This window comes from Schistocerca serialis, chromosome 4 (genome assembly GCF_023864345.2).
Source record: "Schistocerca serialis cubense isolate TAMUIC-IGC-003099 chromosome 4, iqSchSeri2.2, whole genome shotgun sequence".
NCBI lineage: Eukaryota > Metazoa > Arthropoda > Insecta > Orthoptera > Acrididae > Schistocerca > Schistocerca serialis.
Genome location: NC_064641.1, coordinates 75,504,032 through 75,530,702, shown reverse-complemented (window position 1 = coordinate 75,530,702; position 26,671 = coordinate 75,504,032).

Sequence of the window (26,671 nt, the reverse complement as noted above, 5' to 3'; positions counted from 1 at the left end):
TTTCTTACGTTTCCTCGAACACATATATTTTCTGTACCAGACTCTTCGGAAAGATTTGCCCTACAAAATGAACATACTTTTGAAAAGTCATTTTTTTAATTTTGTGGCGTCCTACCTCAAAAGCTCGAGGGAAGGAGCGGGGGGAGGGGGCGCTGGTTTGGAAAATATTGTAGATCTGGGGCTGATGCACAGAGGAGTTGGAGTTGCAGTGGGGAGGTGGGTAGTCTCACATCACCCATATTTACGTTTTGTGATTTTGCTGTTTCCCCTTCATTTATTGCTCTTGTGGTGCCAATGGGGTCGATGCCAGCATCGATCTGAGTATCGTCTTTGAACTAAACTAAGATTATCTTTGAACAAAACCGCCACGTTAGTTCTGTGTAAGCCTTGCTTGTGTAAAGAGGTGAATAAATGAACTATTGCAAAATGGGAGTATTGTTTGGTGTAACCGACCCGAACTTCTCCCTCACTGGTGACCCCGAGTTGGAACGTCTTCCATTTTCGCTGTTTTACTGTGTCCGCAGCCTCCGCATCGGTTATTTTTACGTGTATTACATCAACACAACATTCGAACAATGACTTCGGCCCAACGCCTAATGCCGGATTTTATGATCAACATGCATCGTGTTGCGGGCGATGTACACCAGCCAGGACTGCAACACGATACCCCTCACTCGATGATCACACCGATTTTGCTGGAGGTTTTCGAGCCTGTAACAATAAGTGAGGTTAGGAGCGTGCACGACTCCAGCTATCAAACGCCTTTGTTCCCTCCACATATACCCTTCCTCATTGACTGTGCAGTTACATCTTATGGATCACCATGCAGTGCGGGAGCAATGTCGATTTCTGCAAATGCTTCGTTGGACAACCTACCACCGCCAGGACAACGATTTGCTATGCCGCAATTCGTGCTGTACCACGCGGATACCTGCCACGTGACTGGAACTGCTTCGTTCACAGGTCAACCACCTCAGCATCCGACCACGCCCGCTCCTGCCTTGGTTCAGCATCAGCACATGCCATCCTACTTCGATACCTCATACTGCAACACGAACAATAACTTGTTATCTGTGCCTGACCTCCACCTCCGTCCCACTGCTACGCCTCAGTGTTTTGTGCAATGACATTCACCTTATCTGCACACAGTTTTGAGTGCAGTGACTATGAACAGTGAACATTCGCACATTCCGTCCTACATACAACTCCATTTCCCACACTGTGCTTCTGGACAGCCCGCACCTCCGCAGCCTCCCTGCAACACAGGTGGCCCTGGCACTGATCAAACATTGAGCTTTCCGCAGACTAAAACTTTGAACTTTTTCTCACCTGTCGCCCATGCTCCGGCTCCAGTTGAGCTTCTGCTACCATTCTTGGCACATCTCGGTGCCTCATCTGTGACGGTCTTCCATGATGCGTCAATTCGAGCACATCCACAACGTATTGAGCTTCCAAAACCGCAATCGACACATTACGGTATCTCACCCACGTCGGCCTTCCGCGTCACGACGGGTCACACACAACCACAAAGTGTCACCTTCATGCTGCCACCTGAAAGGCTGTCATTGCACCATCACCTAGAGGCACACTCTCCTGGTGTACTACAGCAACAACAGCTCGATTCAGGCAGTGCCCCGACGAACTCAACTCAACCTGTTCTTCTGAACATTCTACAACGCTTACCGACACTGCCGCCGTTTAATCCCGACAGAGCAACAACCTGGTTTAAAATTATGGACGAAGTGTTTGATGAGTCAACCAGGTTTCTGTGCCTCATCACCCACCTGCACGACCAGGAGGACTTGATTGCTGACCTGGTCGATGCCCGGGACTCGTCTACCTGGTACACTCTAGCCAAAGAGACAGTTCTACGTCGGCTTGCATGCTCAACTGAGGCAGCAATACGGCAAGTGCTCCACGTCAAGCTACTAGGCAATGACTAACCTTCACAGCTCTCGAGACAGCTACGTGCCCTGGTCAGCGCCGATCTATTCTCTGACACAGCTCTCCTCGCCATCTGATCAGATAAACTATCTCCTCGCATCCGCTTTGCTCTGGCTCAAAGGCCTCCTGAACCTGTCGAGTGACGATTGCTGACAAGCTACACGATGCGTCACCGCTCCATTTCGCAAGCCACTGCCTACATGACAAGTCTCAGATTCAGGCTCATCGCCCTGCAGCCGGACGCGGCCGGGGCTGTACTGTGCCGACTGTTCCCCTCACTGCGGGAAGCAGTAAACAAGCAACTGGGACAACACCGGCTATTCCCGCGGTCACGCTCCCTCCTGCAACTGAACCTGCTGCAGCCACCGAACCTCAGCCACCGCCACTGGCAACGAACTTTCCGCAGGAAAAGCAACCTCACTACCCATACTGTTACTTCCACACTGCACTACCCGTACTGTTACTTCCACACTGCACTACCCGTACTGTTACTTCCACACACGGTTTGGTGAGGCGGCATGGAACTGCAGACCACCTTGCTACTTCCCAAACGCCAATCATAGGTAGGTTCAGGTGCCACCTCCTGCGCACAACATGACAGGCAACTCCCAGTGTTCCATTCTGTCCAGAAACGACCGGATAATTGTGGATGACTTTACATTAAAGACTTTTCATCGGGACACCTTTTCCTAGTGGATACAGGCGCCAATGTTTCATTGTTGCCCACGTCCTTAGCGTCGTCGAACATACGCCCTCATCACTCTTCACTGCAATTTGTGAATTCCACTAAACTACAATGCTCGGATTCAACTTCCCACGTCGTCTCACTCTCCACCAACTGCAGACTCGAGTGGACTTCTTTACTGTGTGAAATTGACGAACCTATACTAAGCATTGACTTCTTGCAACACCACAAACTTTCACCGGACCTAGTGCGAAACACTGTGTTTCATCATCCATCCAAGACTCACTTCCCCTGTGCTCCGTCGAGCAAACCCTCAAGTGACACATCGGTCCGGGCTCATCTCATCGGTACATGCTCGTCTCTGTCGACGAGTTTACAAGAAACCACGCACAAATGCCTTGTCGAGCTTGAACACGTCACTTGCCTACGCAAGGAAAACTTCGAGCTTTCCGATGCAGCAAAGGAATTACAGACACTACAGCAAGGACAAAGCAAGGTCAGTAAGTGTGCCGAATCTGCTTGCAATCCCAGCAATCGAGCTTCAGTGTGTTTTCCTCCTGCTACCCCTTGCAACTGTGCTATCAAGACTGCCATAACGTGTACTGACAATTCTGCAGGGACATACCCTCCTACCACAGCAGCGTTTGACACTCAGCTGGACACAAGTGTGCATGCGCGATGAGTGTCACATGTTCCCGAACTGACGCCTCCTACCTCGCCCCTCGCGGACAGCACCTCAAACAATGCAGCTTCTGCTCCTGCGCGCCGCCGTGCGAGCGCCACTGACAACACAAACAGTGCACTCACGCCAAGTATTTTGCTCGTGACCGTGCTACCACAGGCCGCGCCCTCGGGCAATGGACTCACTAACGCTTCACAAGCTCACCTGACCACGGTGCCACTGCTTCGGGCCAGCGGCCATCTTGTCACTTTGACTCCTGGGACACTTTGCCGCCACCGCTCCTGTCGGATCCGCCGAGTGGCTCCGAACATCACGACCACACTTCGCCAGCCCCGCCCACCACACATTTTAAACAAACTGCCTCCCGTGCCGCTCGCAACATTTCCGTCATCACCAACGGCACGGTTCACAAGCTGCGCCTCACGCCAGGGCCCCCGATCTCCAGTAAACCATGTTGACTTTGTCCCGAGTGCCTCTCTGACCTTAAAAAGCAGATTTCTGAACTTCTAAGCTCAGGCATCATTGAACCCTTTGCCAGTAACTGGTCTACACCCATTCATATGACACCCAAGAAAGACGGGTCCTGGCGCATGTGCGGAGACTACCGTCGACTAAACGCACGAACAATTATGGACACCTGCCCCGTACCCAACATTGCCGACTTTACCAGTTCCCTCACAGGTGCGACCACATTCTCTGTCATTGATTGCAAACGGGCCTACCACCAGATCCCCATGGTTCCTGAATACATCAAGAAGACAGCAATCACCACCCCAATCGGGTTATTTCAGTTTCGATTCATGCCCTTTGGTCTGAAAAATGCAACCCAGACCTGGCAACGCTTCATCAACAAAGTGCTATTCGAACTAAAATTCTGCTTTGCATATCTTGATGACATTCTTGTGTTCAGCTCCTCCGTCGAGGACAACATTTGACATGTTCAAACTGTTATGAACACTCTCGCGGCAGCAGGCATCGAGACCAACCAGGACAGATTGCAGCTACATCAACCTGCTGTCACTTTTCTTGGCTTTCAGGTCTCTGCCGGCATTTCCCCGCCCCCTGATAAAGTACAAACAATACTAAACCTACCCAGACCTTCATCATTCAAAGAGCTCCGGCACTTTCTGGGGACGGTTAATTATTATCGCTGAGATCTACCTCAGGCTTCTGAGATTCAGGCTCCACTGACGGACACCTTGGCAGGCACCAAGACTTCTGGATCTCGCCCCGTTCCATGGACCCCTGCTATGACTGCCTCTTTCACTGCCCTCAAAAATCTTCTTGCCGGGGCCTGAACCATCGTGCATTCTCATCCCAATGCACAGCTTTTCATCACCACAGATGCGAGTGATACTGCCATCGGCGCTGTCCTTAGCCAGACAGTCGATGGCCAAACTTCACCTCTGCAATTCTTCTCGCGCAAGCTCATCAATGCACAACAGAAATATTCCGCATTTGACAGGGAGTTGCTCGCAGTCCACGAAGCGATCAAGCTTAAGACTGATGTTGAGGGATGCCCTTTCTATGTTTTAACACACCACAAACCCCTGGCTGCGGCCATTACAAACCCGCCAGCTGACCCGTCTCCTCACCGCTTCAGATACATGGACTTCATATCTCAGTTCACCACCAATGTCAGACGCATAAAGTGTGCTGACAATACAGTTGCTAATTTCTTTTCACGAGTCGATGACGTTCATTCGCTGTTAGACCTCTCTGAACCACCTAACCACCAACCTGCCAATGAGGACACGCAAAACCTGATTTCAGACTCTACCTCTTCACTACACTTCGTCTACACATCCTTCCCTGGCATTTCTGGTGAGATCTGGTGTGACGACAGTACGGGCACATTGCGCCCCCTCATCCCAACCACGCTCCATCGAGCTGTATTCAACGCACTGCATAATTTAGCCCATCCCGGTGTTTGTGCGTCCGCCTGACTCGTAGCGGAGCGCTTTGTGTGGAGAAATGTCAACAAGGACTGCCAGCAATGGGTGCGCTCCTGTGTCGTGTGCCAACGCTGCAAGGTACACAAGCACACTTCACCCCCCCCCCCCCCCTCGGCGCTTTTTCGATCACTCCTGGGCGTTTCCAGCATTTAATATTGACATTGTCGGCCCTCTCCTCCCCCTCTAAAGGCTTTCATTATGTTCTCTTGTCTATCGACTGAACAACTTGCTGGGTCGAGGCTGTCCCCCTCCCCAATATCATGCCAGAAACTGTTGCTCGAGCTTTCGTCGAGTCATGGGTATTGCGTTTTGAATGTCCAGCTATCATCACGACTGACCAGGGAGACAATTTGAGTCGGCCCTGTTCAACGAGATTTGTAACATTTGCGGCATCCGTCGCTTCCATACCACAGCATATCAAGTCACCCACAAAGTAACAGGCTAGTGGAGCACTGGCACCGCACTCTCAAGGCGGCTCTTCGATGCCACGACTTGCTATGGACAGAGGCCCTTCCCCTTGTGCTACTCGGCATTTGTGCGATCTATAAGGAAGACCTCAAAGGCACCATAGCCGAGCGAGTTCGTTTACGGCCAGAACATTGTTCTCCCTGGCGAACTTGTGAGCCCTTCCGCTTCTCTCCCTCAGTCTTACTTACCTTCCTTCGTGAACCGCGTCGACGCCACTTCATCAACCTCCATATCCCTCGGCCCGTCAGCCATTCCTGCCCTAAGGTTCATGTCCCAAAATCTCTGGACAATTGCGAGTATGTCATGCTCCGAGATGACACTGTCCGTGCTCCCCTCCAACCTCCATATACTGGCCCTTACCGAGTTCTCCAGCACTCAGCCAACACCTATGACATCCAGACAAAAGATTCAACTGTTACAGTCTCTCTCAACAGACTTAAGCCTGCTCATGTCGAGCCCACTTCTACGCCCCTTGAGGCCACGACCATGCCACTCACAGTCATGGCTCATGACGCTCGTCCCACTCCCTCCACGTCGGACTTACACACTCGGTCAAGTGACTTCCAGTTCCACTTGTCAAGCTCTTCTCCAACCTCGCCCTCTACTCCGGTCTCATGCACTCTGTCGAGTGATCACATGCTCCCCATGTCAAACTTACCTACAATCACGCCCTCACCGCCGGGCCCTTCTCCGGTCCCTTCGACCTCTCCCCCGTCGCCTGCCTCGCCCTGTCGAGGTTCCTCACGCTCCCCCATCTTGAACATACCCTCGCTCGAGGTGTTTGTGCCTGTACCCCCCCGGACATAACCCACGACATCTCTATAATACTACGCGATGACACACTGTTCATCGTGTGTTTCCTTCATCCAGTGCTCATGACACAACCTCCGCCATTGCCTGCCACCTGGTGAAATGTGTACCTCTCTCGCCCGACGTTGACCTGGACATGCTTCGTGTGTTAGCCACACCCATCGGAGACATCGTCGTCATCACTCCATTCCACCCGCAAACCGCTGGCCTCCCTGTCGCCGCACAACCCGCACACCCAGTATGACGCCCGGTGCGCTTCAACGACTTCCAGGTTTGGTGGCTGAACCTTCCTTCATGACATCTACCGATGCAGCTCCCCGACGACACTGTCGAGCTGACCGTGATGCGCGGGTGCCATGGTCACCTCTCCCCCCGTGGCCTCTCAAGAGTACCCCGCACTGCGAAGGGGGAGGGGGGGGGCTATGTGGCGCCGATGAGGTCGACGCCAGCATCAATCTGTGTATCGTCTTTGAACTAAACTAAGATTATCTTTGAACAAAACTGCCATGTTAGTTCTGTGTAAGCCTTGCTTGTGTAAAGAGGTGAATAAATGAACTATTGCAAAATGGGAGTATTGTTTGGTGTAACCAACCCGAACTTTTCCCTCACTCTCAGGCAAATGAAAACAAAACAGATTTCCACGGACAGGAGCTATCACATGAATTAAAATACATTCACATAATTACAGAAGGCTAAAATATGTTATTAGTTTCAGGTTTTATTTTATTTCCATCTCTCTGACAGTGAAGCATTAAGCGCCTTTCAGAACATTGACATTATTTTTGTCAGTTTGCTAAAGAAATTTGGCTTTTATTAATCTTTTCCACTCAGGCAGTCAATTTATTTGAGATGATGTGCTTAATTCCGAGCTATTGGCTTGTTTCAACTGTTTGCTGCATTTCAAGTGAATGTTTTCACCTTCTATCATGTATGGCATTATGCCATAATAAAGAACCAAACGTGAGATAATACAGTCCTGGTACTGCGAGAAAATTTACATCAGAATCTGGACATATGACTGTGCACGTTAAACCAAATTATGCTTTTAGTGTGCTCTTGAAGTATCCTCTAATGTCTTGTTTCTTTTATGACATAATGTAAGAATGATATAATGTAAGATATTTTAATGTTTTACACATACATACTTCCTGCGTCATCGTAGCTGTACAAGTGCGGTGACGCCTGTTATCTGACAACTGCTGAAACGAACCTGTTTCTAACTAGTCGTGAGAAAATATTAAGAATGGTTGTTTGAAAACCTTTACTTTCAAAGTAAATTTTCTTTTACGCAAGGTGAACTATGTGTAAGAATGTATGATGAATTTCTTAAATCACAGACAGTTTGACTCTCATTTAAAAATCAACTATTTGACCATTTAGCAGAATTTCGAGCCCAGAAGATCAGATATTTATGTCATTGTTAAAAATATTTCTGGTACATTTGTGACTTAAGTGATTTTGCTAATGGTTGACTTCATCATGTGTCCTATGCTCTGAATATCTGCTGTCATCGGCTGGCGAGATCACATGACATGAGCTATGAGTGGCTTACAAAAGCACATCGCAAACTCAATTTCAGTGCTTCAGAAAGTAATATGCGACGTTTACTGGAATTCGAATTTATACTTTCGTAATATGAAAATATGCAGTGTACATGTTGCTGCACATCAAACATCTTTCCAAAACGTGTTTTTTTCCCCCCTGAGTTTCGTTTTCTAATGTGCTGGGAAATTCTACGCTGGTGTATAAAATCATAGCCATTCAAAGGATTGATAAGTTTTGCAGTTCCAAGGAAAAGTCTATGGTCACTTAACATGGAAAATGTGTATTTTCACCTGGCAGAAAGTGTACTTGTAAACAGGAAATGTGCGATTTTTTTTCCTTGTCCGTGTATACACCCTGTAACAACCACGTTACAAGTGGTCATTAATGAAGCAAAGTCACAGCTTTGGCAGATGGAAGTCACTTTCTTCAGGCACACGCTTAATGCCGCTGGCATCAGACACAAGTGAACATACACTGCTGGTGCAAGACCTTCCCCCAGAAGTGTATCACAACCTATGACATTTCCTCAGGATTCTCAACACAGCTAAGCTGCAAATCTTGCTAACAAATGCCTTGAAAAACAAAGACAAACACGTGAAAACAAAATTATTTTGGACCCCAGAAATGACAGAAGTGTTTCACTGTTCTAAAACTTGCCTGGCTCAAGCTGTTACCCACAGGCGAATGTGCAATTAACACTTACAATGGACATGAATGACACCGCAACTGGAGCAGTTCAGCAACAGATTGTTAATGGTGTGTCACAATTACTTCAATTTTTCTCCAAGAAACTTTTAGATATGCAATTGAAATTGTCAGTAACACAATAAAGTGGTAGCCAAGATCGCAAGGATTCTTTTTATTCCATGATTACCGGTTTCGGTGAAACTAAAGCCGCCATCATCGGATCTTAGGACATATACAGGTTACAACATCAAGGCAGACAATGGTAATATTAATAGTTGCCTATAACACGCAGGCCTCACAAAATTGTCATACGTAGCACATACGCATCCAAAAGAGATGACATTATAAATGTTAAGTGTCTCCATCACACACAAGCGTAAGCTAGGTACTACCGCAACTCCAGCTCTGTTCTTACACTACAGGCCATGTCACGAGATGTCGCTAACAGAAGAGGCGCCAATGACTGTCACAGCTCGCGCCATAACAGGCTCTGCATGTGTGGTAACACACTACCCACCGCACACAAATATCTGACGGCCAAATCACTGCTCACTGAGCACCTTTCCCACCCTCTGGTGGAGGCTATCCATCACATTATACCCAAGGAACGTCTTGATGACTGCACCCCTTTGCAACTTTGGTGACATCTACATGCTTTAATTGATGACCATGCATTGCCTGACACTGCTCTTTGGACGTTGTGGACGGTCAAAATGACTTTGGATCTGCAGCTTCATCTCTTGTATCACATCGCTGACCTACTTGAGGTTCGATTACATATGATGGATCAGACTTACACCATCATTCATCACCGACACCGCCTGTCACGAATGACATCTCTACCATCCTGCTCAGCTGGCACACCTGCGCCTCCGGTTCTGCACCCAGACAGCAGATGCCGGCACACTCGCCTTGGTGCCTCAGCTGCCCATCAGGAGCTGCCACCTAGCACCCTACAGGATGTACCGACAGTGGGCTCCCGACAGCCACCGACCTCACCCGGGAAGTGGTCTGATCAGCTGTCAGCTTCACCACAGACCGCCACTACCCCCACCCGCACCATACCAGGCTGACACCCAGCCTACCCGCTGGGCTGGTTCCACACTACCTACGGGAAAGCCACCCACAACTGCCGCGTGCCCTGTGCCTACCCAAACAAGACTGGTGGGCATGTTTATGCGCCACACCCCACGACATACCTTAGCAGCACCTATGTTCCAATGCTGCACCACCCGCTTCTGTGACGTGACGCCTCTATGCCACAGATATATTGATCGGCATCTGATTTCTCATCAACACTGGCACTGATGTTAGCGTCATCCTGGCCAAGCACACTGTCAGTGCTATATCCCCCAGTACTCTCACCTTGATTGCACCCAACCATTCTCCCATCGTGATTCACTGCTCCATCAAGATGTCACTTCACCTCTCACCGGTTCACACCTTCCCTAGGACCTTCCATACTGCTGACGTGGATGAACCTGTGATCGGGTTGGATTTTCTACACCATTACAAACTTTCACCTGACCTGCAGGCCGCTGCACTCCACCACACGCCTGGTTCTACAATTCCATGCATACCCAAGTTCAGCACCACTTCACTCTCTCTCTCCTAGTCTGCGCTTTCCATGTGTACTTCCCTGGTGAAGTGCATACCCTCAAGGTTCTCTGATCTGTTGTACGTGTGCTCCCAGATCGACGAACTCTGCACCCAGAATGATGACTTATGTGCCCGTTTCGCCTCTGCCGAATTGTCACATGCATGGCATACCATACATCGCCTATCTGCAGCCCCACAGCAAGGTGGCCCTGCACACACCTCTACAGAGCCTTCTCACCAACCTGCTCCTGTGTCAAGCATTCCACTGTCTGATGTTTTTTTCACATCGCTGCAGACAATCTCTTAGATGCACCTGCATGCACCTTTCTGGATTCTTCGTGCCGCTTCTCTCCTGCATTGCACCTTCTGTCACCAACTACGGCCAATGCCTGGCCTACGTCACCCTGGTTCATCAAGGTCAGAGAACCGCCGTTGCCTGTGGATACCTTCTTGACCCCTCATGCTGACTCCCCAATGCGATTATCGGCCGTCAGTAATGGCTCTTGGCAAAAAATTCGTACCACTGATGGCCCACCTGTTTGTTGTAAGGCCAGGCGCCTTATCGCTTCCAAACTTCTGCGTGCCAAGGAGATCGTTCAGGACCTGCTGGTTTCAGGCGTCCTCCACCCTTCCGATAGCAACTGGTCTTCCCCTATTCACCTTGTTCCCAAAAAGTATGCGCCCTAAAACACTAATCATCATCATCATCATCACCACCTTACACACATGCGTGGACTTCAGGTCTCTTAACACCCGCACCATTATCGATTACTACCCGATACCACATGTCGAAGATTTCACGCAGTTGCTTCATGGTTCTACCTTTTTCTATGTATTAGATTGTTCCAAAGCATATCACCAGATTCCTATGCATCCACCAGATATCTCGAAGACGGCCATCGTCACACCCTTCAGCCTATTTGAATAATGTTACATGTCTTATGGATTGAAAAATGCTGTGTAGACATGACAGCGGTTTATTGATTCCATTTTGCTTCTTCTGCCATTTGATTTGCTTACTTAGAAAATATCATTATCTGTTCTTCCTCCACTGAGGAGCATCCAGTTTACCGCAATTCAGTTTGTTTGGCCCTTGCTGCCAACAGCGTGGTGATCAACTATAATAAATCTCAACTATGTTCCACATCCCTTATCTTCCTTGGCCATTCTGTCTCTGCCAATGGCCTCCATCCAAGGAGTTCTCATGTTGAAATTGTACTTAAAACTTCCTCTTAACAGCCTGAGCAACAGGAAATAAGATATCACTATTTTCCTTTTCCTTTCTAAAGTAGTCCATTACCGAACACACGAATTCGCGTGCTTGGTGCGTAGCACACGTTTCTTCCTCCGTTTCACTTCACATGCTGGGATGTCACTACTCGTTACAGTGCATTGTTTAAAAGGAGACGGAAGCAAATAAACACAAACAACTACAAAAACGAAATAAACTACGAACTGAATTATTAACACAAACGACGGAACCACTCCGTGAAACACTCACTGATTCACTGCACTGTTCCGTTTGTGTCGCACACGTCAGGTTTGCAGAGGGGCAAGGTGGCTCCTGCCACAGAACACCAATAGGCTCCTGCTACCGACTAGAGTGCGGTCAGTCGTTGGCTGGCTACCTGCGATCGCCAGGCAACGGATCGACGCCACTGAGCTGTCTCCCAGACTACAATCGGCCGCGGGCAGCTGCAGGCGCCCTTTCGCGCGGATCTCGGCGTGGCATAGTATCAAAGGTTGAAACTGAGGTTATGGAAAGTCTGAGCATAAGATGGAAATTAAGGAGCTTACAGTGATAAAGTATATTAACTGCAAAAGCAAACTCCATGTAAATAAATAAATAAACCTAAGTTCTTTATCAGTTTTTGTTGTATATTGCTGAGAAGTAAAAACAATATTTGAAAGGATAGACATTTATTTACTAGCAAAGGTATATACTTTCAAACACTTCAATAACTACCGGTATTTAAAGGCGTACATATAGCACGTTTTTCTTACCTGTCATGTTTTTTTCCCTACCTAGCTAATAACGTCATAAATACATTTTTCATCCTTATAGGGCCGACTTTTTAATAATAAACAGTTATTTAATGAAAACTGCTCCATCAGTTTATGTTCTTATTTTTACACCGTGTAGGAGACAGCTCTGTTCAGTTATTGTAAAATGCTAATAATTTATTGCTTTTGGATATATGACCTTTCATACGGACGATACCAGTATTCCTCAGTTTTCAAGTCTAAGATGTCGACTGAACTGAAGAAAATAGTTTATGACCAACGTATGCTACCAGTAATAACTTATTGCTGTGAGAGATGAACATTACACGAGTTCGTTGATGGAAAACTCATAGGAATGGAATTGGAAACATTAATGCTGGGATACACAATGACAGAAAGAAAGTAGTAGATATCGAGACGTTTAATACAACAAAAGTCAAGGACATAACAGAAACAGTAAATACCTTGAAACGGCAGCGGGCTAGTTACGTCGTTCGGAGAACAGATGGTCAAAACAAATAGCAGTTTGGACCCCAGGTTACACCACAAGAGCGAGGGGGAGATCCCGGACAGTTGGATTCAGTTGGCAACGGGAAGCTCAACATCTGCAGAAACTGATGAAACTGCTGTGATCCTATGCTCATGAATGCTGAAACACGGTCTGCATCACCAAGTGACTGAATCGACTGATGATGATGATGCCATGGAAGAACACTAACGGAATAAATATCATGTTGTCGTACAACATTCGCAATCTGTTACAAAAATAAAGACTAAGAAGCCGAAAAGCATAGAAGTCATCACTATTAAGTGAATCAGTGCGGCGAAAATAGGGTAAATGTTTTATTTATTTGTCCATATAAATCTCTTTTTCAGTAGATATATCGTACACAGGATATTGGGCAGAAAACCTTTTATACAGACGATGACACAGTTCCCCCGAAAAACTTTCAATTCAAAACTTTCTTCAGGAGAGGTTGTTGACGGCCAGTGTGAACGGCGCTATTTGAAATGGATTGTAAAATATTTGATGTGACGTTCCGTTCCCTAAAAGTGTTATCATGTTATAATGTTCATAAACAGGAACTAATGTGTGGATTTTTCCACAGGAATACTGATTACAGTATCCAGAAGCCGTCGAACTCAACTTCAACAATTATCTTTAATTTGTAAATCAATTCACTCTGCTTTTTGATTGTTGTAATGTTGGAAGCTTGTATCACCTATTTTGTGCGAACTCAACGCTGGCGGCGCTGCAGTTCCAAGCTCTGAGACGAGTGAAAGAAACAAAAAAAATCCAACATAAATGAGAGGACGCTGATCATATCAGAGACATCTGATTGTGCAAATATGTTCAGAGGGTTGAAGAATGGAGTTAAGTTAGTCTGATGACATAAAAAAATGAACGTGCTTTCGTTGTTTGTTTTGTAGACGATATTGTAAGGTGCTTCGTTGTTAACGTTACACAAAATGCATGTAAAAGGATCGTAGGCTACCTCGCGTTTTAAAATTGACGCAAGAAAGAACTTTGGGTTGCTATGTTAAGTTATGCATCAGTGATGTGAGAAACAACAAGAAAGAGCATAAAGAAACAATTATAAACGACCGCGTGACAGTGTCATAATGGTGATGTTTTGATACTTTGTATTTAAACAAACATGTGAAGATTGCCTTATACACTGTTTCTGGTAAAGTAATATCAAAGCGGAGTATCTATAGTAGTTATGATGAAACTTTCATGCAAGAGGAAGTTGTCATGAGTTGTTTTTGTGTTAATTTACCAACATTTAACTTACAGTTTACATTCACTTTACAGATTAGTGGATGAAAACCCAGTCATTTTTGTTTTGTTCCATCAATTCACGTCTCGTACGATGTATTGCAGTACATTGCTCTTCCAAGGAGCAGATATAACATTCTGATCTTACTGTTTTTATTCATTTTATACGGTCCAAATAGTTCATAACATTGGAATTTATGAAAATACTTATTCTAAGATGACGACTTGAAAGTTTTATTGAGTCAACAAGTCAAACAAATATTTTTAGATACAAATTTGTGAACAAGTGCAGCCATGACATCTAAAACTAAATTACACTTCACAGTAACCTTTAGGATAGATTAAGTTGCCCAAACAATGTTGATGGCCCTCAGTATCTTTTCATACAGTTAATCTTTGCAACGTGACAAATACAGTTAATAGTTCAGGTTTAATAACAAAAGAATTTACCACATTTCTAGTCGGGAACTGTTTTGAAAAAGATAATATTTAAAAATGAACTATACTGTTGGACAACATAAATTATGAGAGTTTTTGATGGGTAACATACAGAGTTTAGTATGAACATTTGTATTTAATTTCTGCTGGAAGTGTGTTGAAAATGATGCTTGGACCAATCCACTGTTTTGATAAGCTTTGGTCCTATTTACAAAGCTTTGACCAAGCAAATACCATAAGTTGATGCAAATAGGGTTGTAATGTGCCTAGCAGATGTGTGAGAATAGGAGTAGAGATATGAGTTGGAATCTGATAGGTCAGCAGTAAAATATTTTTTTCTCTCTCTAGGGTCTTATGATAGATCAGCCAGTTAGTGCTGTACATACTGCTTTAGATTGTGCTGGAACTGTGAGATCAGATATGGCAAGGACAGACCTCAAAGAATGGAGATGACAAGACCAATGCCCATCAGTTTCACTGACTATTTCACCACTGTAGGATACTAAGTGACAATAAGTGCGGAACAAGAATAATAGTTAACCCCACCATGTAGGCCCTAGCATATTATAGTTATTCTCATCATGACTTTTCTACTTAGAACATTACTTGACTTCCTCTTAAATAGCCTATGTCCTCAGTGAAATGCAGATGGACCCGTTCCCTTGTAAACATAGAACAGATATGGATTAATAGCAAATAATTTAATTGAAGATGTCTTCTTTTTAACTTGCTGAATAAATTTTACTAAAATGATTATAACAATAACTGATTAATTCCTGTTGCTGACATGGATGTCGTGTAGGAAGTTACATCATGACATTATTTTCATTGGCTTAACCAGTTCTCAACCAACCAGTCACAACCCAACCTAGCCCTTGGTCTTCTGTACAGAGCTGTCATCACAACCCCAAAAATAAATAAGTAAATAATAATATAAAAGGTAAATACATAAAATTATCTAATCCTCTATCTTTGCACATGTATGACATCACAGGTGGTATAATTATCGCAAAACTGGTCAAGACTGACATCAGGTATTGGTAGGTTCAACCCAACTAATTCTGTAATGACATTATTCATTGCAGAGAACATCACAAAAGATGCAGGTTTTTATATTTTACCTTCTTAGGAAGTCATTGTGTTGAATCAATCATGGTTAGCAATGTAAGTAAAATATGGAATATGTGTAGGGCCTACAGAATATTTAGTCACAGATGGTACTGCCAAGCAGAATACAGCATGTCACACTTGATGATGTAGTCATCAGAAATGCATATGTGTCTCCCGTGCAGTAGACTTTAACAATAGTGTCTTAAGTTGTTTGAAATATAGTTCATAATTTGCAGAGAAGTGTTGTGATCTGGTGACATATTTGTGCATTTGGTTCTTCTGTGTAGTGACAAGAAAACAACAAATGTAAAATAATGCATAAAATCAGACAGAAAATCAATAGTAAATCATTATGTTATGACATCAGCTGCATATTTATTTACATTTATTTTTGCATGTAGTCACAAATGATGACTTCTACAAATGACATATTTATGTAGAAATGTTAAAACATACAGAGGTGGTGAAAAAGAGATTGTTATTAGCCAGTTCCAAATCCTGGAGTGAAGGCTGTCATTAAAGCAAGAATAACTAATTAAAGAAAGACTTTATCAATTCATATGACTCTGTTTGGTTGCCAGGAGATATCTACAGAAATGCTTGTTGAACTCTAGTTAAAAATACCACATGAAATGAGTTCGGTATTGTGTGACTGTGTGATAACATCTTTTAAGATGTTGGTATTCTCTCTTCTTATCATTAGATAGAAGAACAGAAGGCTGCACCTCTGTTTCCTGTACTGTCTCCTTTTTTGTGGTGTATGAACTTGTAAAAAATTCTAAAAGCTGAAGGTTCATCTCAATTTTTAATCAGAATGTTCCACAAATTACTTCCATTTCAGCATTCAGCATATGTATGCATAAGATAAACACTATTTTATTACTAAAATAATTTCATTATGTGTGATTAAATGCCTGTGTTTGAATATTTATTAATACAACAAATTTCAGTACATACACTGGGTCAGCTTCAAGTTATCTCGTCAATGAAGATACAAAAACTGTATATTATTTGCTACAAGCTGGGATCATACTTGCGAAACAATTGGATCAACCAAACCAACCAATACTGATGTGATGATGTTGATCTGTAGCGTAGTCCAATGTACACGTTAGGTCAAGATGTGAAAATTTGGATATGAATAGCAAAACCAACAAATGTGAATAGAATAGTTGTAGTCAAATCCTCTTCCTTGATCGTCACTAAATATTCTATTTGCTATTTAGCCCATTCTTTGATTTTTGTTTATGATATTTTTGGGTATTACTTCAAATGATTTTATGTATGTGCTGAAGAGAAAATATTCTATTCAGCTTTGCTTTCAGTATACAGTTCATGACTGAATATGCTAGCTGCACTTCTTCTCTGACTCTCTATAAACCTCTGTATGAGGCATAATTTCTCTCATCTTCATGGTCCTCACGTGATATATATGCTGATGGCAGTAGACTTGCTCTGCATGAGTCACACGGGTCTGCAGCTCGTAGTATAGTGGCTGGCATTGCTGTCTCTGGACCACGGGGTCCCGGGTTCAAAATCCAGACAGGTTGGGAATTTTCTTTGCTGGGAGGCTGGGTGTTTGTGTTGTCTTCATCATCATCATCATCATCATCATCATCATTCATGACAGTGACTAGATTTGGATAGTGAAGAAACATTGGACTGTGTAAAAATTGGGACTTCGTATGGGGACTGATGACCACGCAGTTGAGTGCCCCACATGGTCATAATCAGTCACAGATGCCAGTTCTCTAAATTCCTTTAAAAGCGGGGTGCTTTGTTTTTATGTTTGTTGTTATAATTCAGCCATTAAATTGCAATATTTTACTGATGCATCAGTGGTGGCACACACCAGCCTGTGTTCATAGGCTCATTTTTCATCATCAATATTTGCAAGAGGAAGACATTTTCCCTGGTCCAGAAAATTCAGCCACCAACCAACCGTTTCAATGTTTTATGAGTAATGTTGTCTAGATTATTTAAAAAAATATATAATAAACTATTCTTAAGCAATGTAGACAGCATTATATACAAATTCTTTAAGATGGGACCCTGTTAGTTAGTGGTTTCATGCAAACATATAGGAAACTAGTTGATTACTAGAGGAAATTATGGCTTCATTAACTACAAATCTTATAGAGACCGAGAAAACGTAGGAAAAACAGAAAGTATTTTATAAATCAGAGATGAAATATCAGCTAAACTACAATAATTAAAATGAAAAAGGAACACAGTAATATGAACTCTAAGGTGGGGAATGTTGTTATGAAGAATGAATGTTACCTGGAGAGATCATTTTGTGTGAGGGAAGGGCTCTCATATAGTAAGACGTGTTAGTGGTACTGGGAGGAAAGACAGAAATTGCTTGTGCAGTAAGAAAAGCATATGTGTAATGATGGTTTATAATAAGATTAGTGTTGTACAGATAGAACTCATATTGATAAAGTAAAGTTTTCAATAGTGGAGGAGGAGAAGGTAACAGTTGTTGGTAGCATATGAAATGTTTTGGAGCCAGTACAGAACTTTGGTTGTTGACTATTTTACATTGAAGTTAAAAATGTGAACATTGTGAGTGCTACAATGGCCTCTAAGGGAATCATATTGAGTAGAATGACCACCACGTAAAGACATAATTTAAGGAAGCTGTACTACTAGTGGTAGAGCAGATTGATTTATACCTGGTCATCATGATAATGTAAAGTAACGAATTGAGATTTGGAATTGGCGTAAAAGATGAAATAATCTATATATGCCCCAGATTGGTGCTGAGCAATTGTGAGGGGGTTGAGGGGTGGGAGTGACAACTGCATGTTGATTTGCAAATGCTGTAATTTGGATGGAAGCTGTTAAAAAGGGGTATGAGGAGAGCAAATTATGCACACAGTTTTGGGTGACTAGCGGGTAGGCAAAAAAGAGTAATGATATAAGTAGTTCAGCTATCACAGTCATACATTAACATCAGAGGGAGTCATTTCACGTTCCATTGCTATGTTTGTCTAACATAAATTATGGTGAGAGAGAACGTTCATACAGGATGTTATAGATTCTTTAAAATAGTTCTGTGGAGAAATTTGTCACTGAGGAGTGTTCCCATGTAAAGAAAACTATATGTTTGCGATCTCTTGTACTTTGTACCATACTGAAGCTCATCATAACAATTTTGAAGCCTTATGATTCATTTATTAAAAGGTCATCAATATGCTCTTCAGATTTGTGTCTACCTTTGCTATATATGAATTACACAATAACTTTTGTTTTCCGTGGTACAGTTGTCATAAAGCAGTAAATTAAAATAAATAGCCACAGACTCTGATCAATATCACAGATTATTTTGTTAGAGAGATTCCTATGTAGCATCTGTCATGGTGTGTGCTTCACAAGATAGTTAATGTGGATATTTCCTCATCACATAATTTCAGAAGTGAGAACTCTCTTTCCAGTTTGTATTTGACAGGATTCTCTTAGATATTCTCCATTATTGCTTTTCACCCCCACTTCCATCCAACTATTTATCTCCTGTTCCACTAATCAGCTGCCGCCCTTCCCTCACATCTTATCTATTTCTCATATTATTTTGTTTGTTGAAACCAATATATCTAGGTTTGAATTTAATAAATGGCTACATGAGAATAGATGGATATGTTCCAGATGGATTTTTTTGCTGTATTTGCTACCTTTTTTTTTTTTTTAGTAACAATCCACTTACATAATAGAAGAATGTCCTGGAAATGGTGATGCATTAACATGAAGACTAGAGTGAAGCTAAGTACAGATTGTTTTGAGCAGATAAATTATTACTAGTACTGTAATCCTGCAAGCTTTAATTTTCATATTTCAGTGCTTAAATCATTTTTAAAATGAATTTATGCACTGTTTTCATTTTACTACATCTGTTGGCTATTGTACTTGGCGTTTGGAAAATAAGAAGGTATTGAAAATGAAATGTTCACCCATTCAAACTATTATTAAACCTTGGCTCGTGTATTTCCTTCTCCAGATCAACACTGTTTCAGCATCATTTTTTGTTAAACCAGGAATTGCTCATTTTACTTAATACAGTTTTGTCTGTTATTAATGTCTTAACATCTTTGTTAACTATGAATAATATCTTCTTCATTTTGTTCATTGTATTATGTTTGTTTATATGGGATTGGTTTCAGTTGCGTGCATTTGATTTTAGAGATTTATTTATTTGACTTGTTATTTAGGAAAGAGCCTTAAACAGGATTTCAGGATTATGAGCCTGACCACTCAACTTTGTGAGAGTGGCATTACACAAATCTCTGGAACACTTATGAGCACATAATTTCAGATATTGGGGAATTTGGCTTACTGAAACTTATCGAGGAACTGTTTGTTGTAAATAGTCTGGGTGTTATAGCATGAATATATTTTGATAGTTTATAATTTATGGCCATAAGTAGGTATTCCTGTTTAAGACTTGTCAAACTTTTGCAAATAAAATCGTGTTTGAAAATTACTGTGCATTTGTTCCTGTTATCATGTTTGAATAGAAAGGGACATTATGGTCTTGAAAAATCTTCCTGAATTTGTAGTTGAAAGACACAAAATGTTTCAGGGTAGTACTTATTAGCATCGAGGAAGCAATGGCTTCTTGTGGGCTGTTGGAAGACTTAAGACTGGATACATCCTACCCCTGTTGCCTCTCTGCCTTCTTTGTTTTCCTATCTAGCATTTAAGAAATCATCCAATGACTTATCACAGTTTTTTTTTTAGGTTTAAAGTAGGCTGCTTAATACATCATAACATGAATCGTGATAATTATTGTTTGTTTTATTATTAATGCATATATCCCTTCTTGTATTTACACCTAGTAACAACTTTCAAATGGACAGTTTTAAATCTATGTTGAAAATTTTTCTGTGGTAATATATACATACAGATGTTTTTTGTGGATATGTCATTGGCAGTTGTGATTATATGGTATTGACTAGAAATTGTCGATGACTGAATTTGTCTTTCTAGTTATTCCATTTTGTGTGGCCGTTATTTTTTGATGACAAAGTATAAATGACGATAATGAAGAATAACAAAATTGAAAAGATTGTTGCTTGAAAATAAAATGAGATTCAGTTTAGCAGTTGTATGCATTCTTTTTTAAATGTTCCCAGTTATTTGAGTCCACTTTGAATGTTTAGTCATTGTACAATATAAGAAGTGAATTGTTGTAACAAACACTCTAGCTGATTCTTACTTGTATCTGCAACTGTGTGTCCAATTTTCATGAATTAAGCATCGCCCTTCTCACATATGCGGCAAATTTTCACCAAATACTTTTCAGACGAGAACATACTTTTTACTGTGTGTTTATGTAAATGCTCTGTTTTTAGAATACTTTACCTTTTAATGATGCCCACTGTGTTTCACTCATGATGTGAATTTCTTTCAGTTATAATTGTCACAATGAATTTTTATTGAAGCTTACTCCTTTCTCACTTTCTTTTATTATGTGCATGGTAGTACATTATTATATTCATTGTTGACATAGGCAGTATGGATATAAGTGAGTTAGCAACATTCAGAGTATATTTTGCAGTAAAGGACATTTTCAGTTTGATCATTCTTTGCTTATAGACAGTAAAATTTGAAATCCTCAGCTGATTTTGCATTGTATAAATTGAGGAAGGCTTTGTGATTTAATTGACTGCAAAAAAAATGCAGGATTGTACATTGAATATGTGCTGGTATGTTTGGGTACTAAATGATGACTTTCCTAGCTTGCTATCCCTCTTGGATTATGTTGGTGCTGATTGTTTTCAGCATCACAGTGTCATACAAATTTCTTAGCATACAGCCATCTTTAGAAAACATTCTGTTGTCGTGATTGGTAAAGAGATGCTCATTGACTGTGTCCAACACCTCAAGCCACAGGTTTCATTCGAGATGTTATGCTGCACCACCAAATTTGTTTATGCGAATGTTAGGAAAACATTTTTGTATGTGAACTGTCAATAACATGTAGTATGTTATGGAAAGTTTTGTGCCAGTCGTTCGATGGAGAACACAAGAGTTGTGGAAACTGTGTGTGTTTTGTGTGTGTGTGTGTGTGTGTGTGTGTGTGTGTGTGTGTGTGTGTCTGTCACACATCCAAAATCTCATAAGTCTGTGCAGTTTTTAACTTTTCTTTGAAACGATTAATGCATAAATTTATTTCTGTACTTTTTAAGGAATTTAATACGTAGTATCTATTCGGTGGCCATAATATTTAATTGTTATTGGCATGGAAATTATTATTGTTTTTTTTTTTCTTTTTGATGTGGCACAGGTTTTCGACTGGTTCCAACAGAGAAATTGCATGTATGCAGGCCATGTGGAAGAGTATACAAGCAGAGATACACACTGAACAGGCATCTGCGATATGAATGTGGATTTTCGAAGAAACAGTTCCATTGTCCAATTTGCCAGAAACAATTTAATCGTCCAGAATGCGCCCGTGCTCATCACTACAAATACCATTTGTCTCACCATTAAGAGCTTATCCTAAAGTGCATGTGCTTTTTTTTAGAAGTATTTTCTCCTTCTTTCACATGGCGTTACATTTGTGTCATATTGTGTCTGTATTGTGTGTGTGTGTGTGTGTGTGTGTGTGTGTGTGTGTGTGTGTGTGTGGAGGGGGGGGGGGGGGTGTAATAATTTGAAAGGAAGGTACTTAGACTTAACTCAAAATTTCATGATGAGACAAAAAACTTTGTATTTGGTGTGATGCAGGTTTCAGACTGGAGCCACCAGAGGAGATCCATGAATGTAAAATGTGTGGCAGAGTGTACAAGAAACGCTACACCCTCAACAGGCACATACGATATGAATGTGGATTTTCCAGGAGACAGTTCCACTGTCCAGTTTGTGGCAAACAGTTCAATCGTCCTGATCACTATCGTACACATTTGGTGGTTCATGAAGTAAAGCCATTTAATGGAACGAGGTTAAAAACACCATTTATATTGTAAAGATACTTAATCATGTACTGAGAGTTTAAGTTTACATTTTTATTATGTATAAAAATCAGTGGTAACAAATTGAAATGCTGGTGAAAGCATATAGTGTTTTTATGTTTAACAGGAAAAAAATACTTGTAAGATAGTAAGTGTTGTAACTATTGTTAGTATTTGGCTTTTATAAACATTGTGCCTTATTTTATCAGGCTTTAAAATAAAAAATACTGAAATATGTACAATACTAAAAGTATTTATTGTACATTCTTGAATATCATCGTGCATTAGTTCCATTACTTCCTTTGAGTCTTTTAACAAGTTCTCATAAAAATTAGTAGCCTTCAGTGGAGGCTGCTTTTTTATTATTATTATTTACTAACTTGGAATAATGTGTTCTTATACCATTCAATTTGAAAATAGAACAAAACTTGTATCTTCTGAGACAGGTGGAAAAACAATTATGCAACACATGATAGTTCTTTTTTCTCAGACTATTTATTTACATATTTTGCTTCATTCACCTTTCAGTTTCTATTGACTATTGCACTAAAAACATTTTGCTGTGGAAATTGTGTGTTAGATGGCAGGAAATGGACTATGAGACCAAAAATATCCTGGCACATGTATGAAATTGTTGTATTGAAACTGGTGCTTGTGGTCAATGGCTGTCTAAGAGGGTGAAAACCTCTCTGGAATGTCTTTTTACACAAATACTTGACTGTTCTGAAAATGTGCAACTTGTCTTACAGCGCATTCCATTCCATATTGCTGTCTTCTTGCGACTTGTGGTGCTGTTAGTGTTTTTCATGCGTTGGGTGAAGGGACTGATTACAGTTCTCTTCCTAGGCAACATTTTGTTGCACAGTAGTGAGTGAGGTCTCACGGTGGTTATGGTAACAGACCCAGAGAATATAGGCTTACATTCTCATCCAGTCATCCAAATTTAGGTTTTACGTGGATTTCCTGTATTAGATGATTATTATTATCTTTCACAGGACTCACATATATTGTTTTAAACTAATATGCATTATCGTTTGAAAATAAATTGCAGAATGTCAGAGGTGAGTTGCCATTCAATTGTGCTGTATTTTTACAAACTCCTACTTTGTGTTATATGAATAATTGTTTACCATAAAAATATATAATTTTAATGGTACTGTGTGCTGGAACTACTTTTTGCATATTTCGGTTTTAGTTGTATTTTTCACATTTTTGAGGCAAATTATAGAATCTGATTGCCTAGCAATGAATACAGTTTAGAGTTTTTTGTTTTGTTAATTGTAAATTAAATCTTTCCCTCAGTCTGTGATTGTGGGAAGCATTGTTTGAGTAATAATAACTAATAGTTTTCTTAATATGCATAATGAGTGACAGATGTTCACTGATGATGCATTTACAAGCATAGTTCATAAATAATGCTTTACAATTTTTTACTCAGAACACATTCCTTTTTAAGAGTTACAATTTGGTGAAAGTATGAATCAAAATTTCTTTTACATGTGCTGTTTTTGGTGTGTGGGAAGAATTATTGTTGGTAAACCTCTGTGTTAGCAATAATTTCTTGAATTTTTTTGTTGTGGCTGTTTTGCAAGACATTTGTGGGCAGAAGTAATCTGACTGACTCTTCCTGGAATGCACTCTCTCAGAATTTCAACAGTAAACTATTCCGAGATGCACAACACCTCTCTTTTAATGTTTGCCTATGCTGTTTATTTAGCATTTCAGTAATGCTCTCATGCCAACTATACCTTGTGATGAAATGCACTACACTCCATTGGATATTCTCTCTCTCTCTCTCCCCCCCCTCTCTCTCCCCCCCTCCCTCCCTCCCCCCTCTCCCTCCCTCCCTCCCCCTCTCTCCCCACCCCGTCCTCCCCTCCCATTAGTCCTACCTGGTATGAGTCCCATATTGCTGAGCAATACTCAAGAATTGGTCGAACAAGTGTTTTTTAAGCCACTTTTATTCATGGATGAGATACGTTTCAATAAGATTCTTCTTATGAATATCAGTCTAGCGTCTGCTTTTCGTGCTATTTGTTTAATGTGATCATTTCACTTAAAATCACTCCAGATGGCTACTCCTAGGTATTATATGGTATATACTATTTCCAGCAATTTGTCATCAGTGCTGTAGTTGTACAGTAGAGGTTTCTTTTCCTATCTTAGCACAGTAACTCCTAGATGTAGTTTGTTTTTCCTTGGGATGACATTTATGACCATCAGGACAATGCAACTTGTCACAAAACTTTCAGTGTGTGTGTGTGTGTGTGTGTCGAAGAGTGCCAGGATGAGTTTACCATACTCTCCTGGCCGCCAAACAAACACAATGGAGAATCTGTGGGACCGCCTCAATTGGGCTGTTTATGCCATGGATCCTCAACTGAGAAACCTACTGCAGCTGGCCACAGCACTGGAGTCAGGATGACTCCAGATCCCTGTCTGTACTTTCTAGAACCTCACTGACTATCTTCCTGCAAATCCTGCAGTGGCCCGTGCTTCAAAAGGTGGTTTTCAGGCTATTGACAAATGATGACTTTGATATGGGTGGACAATGTAGTTGCTTTTCTACTCCATGAGGATTTATTTCAAATTCTCCCATGTTCGTAAGAAGATTGAAAGGAGGCACCGTATTATGATCTTCTGCGATGAAACAATTTCAGAAAACTGAATTTGCTATTTTTGCCTTCTCTCTCTTATCTTCCATTTTGGTACCTGTGTGGTTCCTGAGCGATTTTGACACGCTTACTGATTTTACATAAGAACAAAATCTCTTGGGGTTTTAGTCAGATTATTTGGCAGAATTTTTCTTTGAAAATCATTGAATACTTCTCTCATTCCTCTTCTTATGCTTGTTTACACTTTATTCGGCTTTTGTTTGTTAGCTAGATTTTGACTTCTCTTGAATCCATGATGAGGCTCATCGTGTTTATGCAGCAGATTTCAAACATGGTTATTAAACCACAATGGGCCTTTCCCGTCCTTTAAGACCTTGTTCGGAACGTGATTGTCTAAGGCATATTGAACAATGGTTTTGAAATTTTGCGATTTGTGCTCTACGTCTGCATCCTCATCGCTGAATACTTGATTTGGACTAGTCATATACTCATCAATTTGTATCCTGACACTCTTGTTAAGCAAAAATATTTCCCTACATTAACATTCCTTGTTTAATACCTGGAGTTGTGATCACTGATGCCCTCCTCTACATTAACTGATTCAAAAAGTTCAGGTCTGTTTGTTGGTAGGTCTAAAATGATAAATTCACAAGTTGGTTCACTATCTATCTGCGTGAAGTAACTTTCGGACAAGAGATTCCAAATTATGTTACTCAAATCCCCATCCCGAAGTCCCCCCCCCTTCCCCACCCTGCCCTTGCCGTCCAATTACAATAGCGTGAACAGGAAACTTATTCATGAAGTTCTGCAAGTTCTCTCGAAAGTGTTCTGCCACTACAGTTCCTGACACAGGTAGTCAATAAACGCATATTATTACCATTTTTAACTTACTGTTGATGCTTAAGTTCATCCAGATTAATTCACATTCAGAATTCATGGTAACCTCGGTAGATATTATCAAATTCTTTACTGCAGTGAGTAGATGCCAAAGGTGGTGCCATAACCTGTCCTTAGAATAAATATTTCAATCTGAATTTAGTATTTCATTGCTGTTCACTTCCAGTTTGAACCAGCTTTCTGTTCCTAGTACTAATTCACATTATTATCTTTTATAAGTGATTGTAATTCTGGAACCTAACCATGGACACACCTGCAGTTTACTGACATCGTATTACCCTTTTCTGTTTCTGATCTGTGAGGCTTAGAATTTCCTGTTGGTAAAAGCTCTTGTCCTGTGTTTACAGCCATGTTTTCAGTGCATGAGTTATGCTCATATCTTCAAAGTATGTACCACGTAGAGAATCATTAAGTGGCCCAAACAGATGAAGTCTGAGTGCACCATGTCTAGGCCAGAGGGTGGATGAGGCATTGATGTCCTCCACTATTTGGTGAAATG